Raw genomic sequence first — 5435 nt, 5'->3', positions numbered from 1 at the left:
ACCATGCTTTCCACATCTCTTCGATCAAGCCCAATCTTTGCATGAATTCCTCTCACAACCACAATGTGCACTCTCAATTGCAACATTCATTGGTAAAGTTCTTGAACATCGAGAGTCACTACTCACTTTCACACGTATCATGTGAAATGTAATATTTTTGGTCTCATAGGTCATATTTGATCTCCGAAGACGATAATATAATCTATCTATCTATCTCTCTCTCTCTCTCTCTCTCTCTCTCTCTTTCTTGAGAATCCTATCAAGTGTTATCGTCACCGATAGCAAGCAAGAGTATGTTCGAGTCGTCTCTGAGCTCGAGCATCTCACAAATAATTTTTTGGCTCTAGAGCAAGAGAATCAACGATTTCTTGGAGATTTACAGCAAGTAAGCATAGAAAAGGCGCAACAATATGACGAGTTATCAACACGTGTATTGTAACTCGAAACAACATTGCGGTCTCTTCATCAACAAGCTTTGATGCAACAAAACTTTCCCAAACAACCAAAGATTTGTTTGCTTGGGAGGTTCGATGGTAATCGATCATAATTTCAAGGATTTTTAAATAAGGTGCGTCTAGTAATTCATATGCATCCTAATAGACATCCAACTGATACAACTCGAGTTGGACTAGTAGGAACCCTCTTAACAGGAACAACATTAGCATGGTTGCACCACTGCTAGAAAAGAAATCTCCTCTCCTTCAAGACTTTGAAGGTTTTATTAAAGACTTTCAAGCAAACTTTGGACACACTGATAGTGTCAAAACGGCGACCAATAAAATTTGAAGACTGCGTCAAGGGGATCGTCTGGCCTCCGCATACGCCGCAGATTTCCGCCTCCTAGCTTGTGATATTCCATGGGATGAAGAAACATTAATGGATCATATTCGCCATGGACTACGAAATGATGTAAACGATTTGTTATTAACTTTCTACGAAGATCCAAGATCTCTTACAGAAGCAATAAGTCGTGCGGTGCGATGTGACAATCGTTTATTCGAGCGACGTTCAGAACGTCCACTAATGTCACGACCAAGAACGGATCAAACATATGCTTCAGTAGTAGCCTCGACACCTACGAGCACTACCCAAACTTCACACATGATTCCATCAACTTGTCCAAGTCCAATGGAGATCAATGTAACACGTCATCGAGGGTGTTTGTCTAAAACTAAGAAACAACGATGCCGAGCAAACCGCCTATGTTTCTATTGTGGTTGTCCGGGACACATAGCAATCACCTGCCCACATAGGCCAAAAGGACAAGTAAATCAAGTAAGTACTAGTGAGAAACTTAATTCCAATTCCCCAATTAGATTATCTATCCGTAGTAGTCCGACATGTCTAGGCCAATCCAATAGTTTTGAGGTCTTGAGTCAACTTGATGAGATATTAAACGAATAAGACCAATCAAAATCGGAGCCATTTGGTTAGACAAACCAGAATACGTAACGTCGGCCCCAAGTACCGGTTCCATTTTATCGAATCATGTTAGTTGAGTTTTTTCAACACAAGTTGAGCTTAGCACTTCTAGGGGTCATCGAGTTCTTGCATCTGCTCTCTTAGATTCAGGAGCCAACTCTTGTTTTATGGACAAATAATTTGCTTTATCCCAAAATATCCTTTTGAGAAACCTCCCTTGTCCTACATCCGTTGTACTCATTGATGGTCGCCCTATTGCATCTGAGGATATAATCGAAGCATCGGAGCCAATTCAAGTAGTCCTTGGTAGCTTTTCTTGTGTTATTTCCTTCAATATAATTAGTAGCCCTGAGCATCCTGTTATCCTTCGTTTGCCTTGGTTTGAGCTTCATAATCCTGACATTGACTGCAGAAAACCAGCAATCAATTATTTCCAACAGAAACCTGAGTCCAACAGCTTTGTTACTACCAACCAAGATTCAAAACCTCACCAAATCTCGCTCATATCTCTACAAAACTTATGAGAAGACGAGCGGAAAAATGAAATGTTTGTTTTTGCAGTAACGGCAAATCCATCCTCTAGTTCACAAGGGGCATGTACTCACCTCCCTACTAAGTACTTGAATTTTGAAGACATCTTCAACAAAACTAAAGCTAGTTCTCTTCCAGGCCATTGACCTTATGATTGTCCGATCGACCTACAACCTGGGAAAGAGCCACCATGGGGCCAAATATATAATCTATCACCTTCTGAACTAAGGCCCTTCGAGAGTATATAGATGAGCACCTAGCAAATGGATTCCTTCGACATTCTAAAAGCCCTGCTGGTGCACCCATATTCTTTGTCAAGAAGAAAGATGGGTCATTATGATTGGTCGTAGATTATGGAGGTTTAAACAAAATGATAGTTCGAAATAGATATGCTCTACCCTTGATATCGAGTTTACTAGAGCGTCTTTGTGGAGCTAAAGTTTTCACAAAGCTAGACCTTCGAGGCACATATAACCTTGTTCGGATATGTCTAGGAGACGAATGGAAGATAGCATTCCGTACTCGATATGGACATTTCGAGTACGGTTATGCCTTTTGGTCTCACGAATGCGTCCGCAGTTATTCAACACATGGCGAACGATATTTTTCGCAACTTCTTGGATTCATTTACCATAGTATATCTTGATGACATCTTGATCTACTGAAAAAGTCAAGAAGAGCATGACACACATGTCCGCCAAGTCCTTCAATGCTTACGAGAATACGGGCTCTATGGCAATCTCGAGAAATGTAGCTTTGATCAAAACCACGTGGAGCTTCTAGGGTATGTGGTTTCACAACAAGGTATATCTATGGATCCCTTAGAGGTGCAGACAGTTCTAAATTGGGAAACACCTTGCCTAGTGCGTGATGTTCAGTGTTTCTTAAGATTTGCAAATTTTTACTGCAAATTTATCAAGCTCCTCGAACATCGTGATGCCTCTCAGGGAGCTTACACGAAAGAACAAGTCGTTCACATGGAGTTCGAATGCGGCCAAAGCTTTTGAAAACCTAAAGAGAGCATTCACTTCTGTTCCTATTCTACTTCACACTAACTTAGAAAAACCCTTAACCATCGAGGCGGATGCGTCTGATTTTGCACTAACACGTTCGCGTTCACAAGTGGAAGGATCGCGCATAAATGGAAGGATAAGGGTAATTTTAGGGGTTTTTCAATGATTTTACAAAACACATTGATACCAATATCATACAAGTTCAAACATACTATGAAAAAGGTTAAAAATCCACTATTTTCGTGATTTAGAAGTAACTAAAAAAAAACGAATTTCAAAAACGTACATTCTCAATTTATATCACAAACTTTACAACCAATGTTATTTTATAAGAAACGATTTTTGGGAAATCATAAGAATTCAAAACACATGATTTTATATTACTCGATTTGTTACAAGCGGAATGTAGTTACACTTAATAGCCAAATATACATTCATGATAGAGTCCTTTACGGAGAATCACTACTATAACTAATATACAATGACGATTCCTCCTCATCATCCTCGGATGTACCAATCAGTGCATTATCTTCATCATAAACCAAATGGTTTGACTCTAGATTATATGTAGCAGATCTCGTTTGCCTTTGACTCGAGCCACCTTGTAGACCTGGTAATTTTTCTTTTATTATATCTATTGTTGACTTCCTTAATCGTCCGGCTTTTGTAAGTGTGAAGTCGTACACGATGATATCCACATCAGAGATATCAAGGGTCGAGGTGTTACGAATGTTTCGCTTCCTCTTCCTACCTCCCCTTCTTGTTTGGCATTCAATCATCTCCAATGTATACTTACCTGTAAAAGCATTTGCACTTCTAGTGTTGTACCAATGAACATTTATAGACTTGATCGTGTTTTCTATTTCATGCATTAGCACTTCTAGAATTTTACCAACCCAAAATTGGTGGCCATGTGAGTTCTCATCAGCCGGCGTTGCAATCAACATCCCCGCGGTGAGCTCTTGCAAATTTCCTTGCCATCTAGCTTCGGCTGCTTTGGTCATCCTTGGTCCCACATAAATGTCTCTTTGTTGTGGATGGACCAAGCTGTCATTAATCGCATTTACTAGTCGCTCCGGACTTCTATTTACGCGATCATGTTGCAGCGACCATGTGAATGGCGTTTCCAAATTCCAATTATCAACAGATACACAATTGTCTATAATTTCATTCTGATCGCTATAAAATACATCCCACCATGACATGTCTTGTTGTGCGGCATATTTCTTGGCGGCCTCAATATGCTTTCTTTTTTCTTCTAAGGCTTGGAGCCATGACCGTTTTTGTTCTGATACCAAGTCGCTCTGCAACTGTCCTTTCTTCTCAATTGGCATTTGCTTAGCTCCATGGACAATTGTACTCGGCATACAAAGTAATAACTGGCAACCACCTTCAGGTTCCCATGTTGTAGAAGATGAATATTGTTTAGCATACAAAAGTGTAGAACCACTTATTCCATTTTTCTTTATCAAAAAAATGTGATTGAAACTTATATTGTTAACTGAGCAAGCACTTTAACATTCCCACCACCCCCATCTAATATATATCTCTTAAAGTCATATACCTCCTTCAAGTGTAACACTTTTGGGCGTGGTGTATATGCATCACAAATGACATCAAATAGTTTAGGTAAAGTGAAAGCATCATGCCGAGACAACTGTCTGGAGAATGTGCTAAACATCTGATCTATATGGTCATGTGTGTGGCCAACCAAAAGGAAATTGACTTTCACTTTCCTAAACAATTCTAGGTTGACCAACATACTTAGATAGCCAAATACAGTTGAATTTTTGTTCTCTCTAGCAGTATTGTCCAATTGAATGTATAGAACAGGGGGGAAAGGTTGTCCCCAAGACATCAAAACTCGGTGAATCACTGTAACTGTTAGGTTAGGGTCATTGTGAACATTGGGGTAAGTAATGAAGACGTGAGGTCGAACAGACCTATTATAAGCCAAGCATCCCACCAAGTGCATTTGAACAAGGAACTCATCATTGACATCTTTGGGGAGCCTCCGCATATGCGGCAAGCATGTCTTCTTCTGGTCCATGCCATCTATCATTAAGCACATGTATTGTTCAGGCCTCTTCAAACACTTCTCTCTATGATGCATCGCCTTCCTTCGTTCTAAGGATTGTGCCTCACGATGCTCTTGTAGTAACTTCTTACTCGTATCCTTTTCCATTGATGTCTTTGCACCTTTAGCCAAACTTTTAAGATTTGCACAAATGGAGCAATACCCCATACGTACTTTACGAGGAATAATAACATTTGAAAACCGAGCTCTCCATAATCTTGTGAATTGGCTATAGGTGATAGACTTATTACGTGAGCCCAGCATTTCAGATCGATAGACATCATAAACTTCCCGACGGGTATAATTATCCGAAAGATGCATCCTACCTATAGTGGGCATTACTTCACAATTTAACTGAAAGTAAGTTTTCATCCAGCCAATAGCTAGTCTTC

This window comes from Azolla caroliniana, unplaced genomic scaffold, assembly GCF_043228905.1.
Source record: "Azolla caroliniana isolate FFs.n. ecotype wild unplaced genomic scaffold, voAzoCaro1.0.p SCAF_13, whole genome shotgun sequence".
Taxonomy (NCBI): Eukaryota; Viridiplantae; Streptophyta; class Polypodiopsida; order Salviniales; family Salviniaceae; genus Azolla; species Azolla caroliniana.
Note: the sequence above shows the minus strand (reverse complement) of the source record.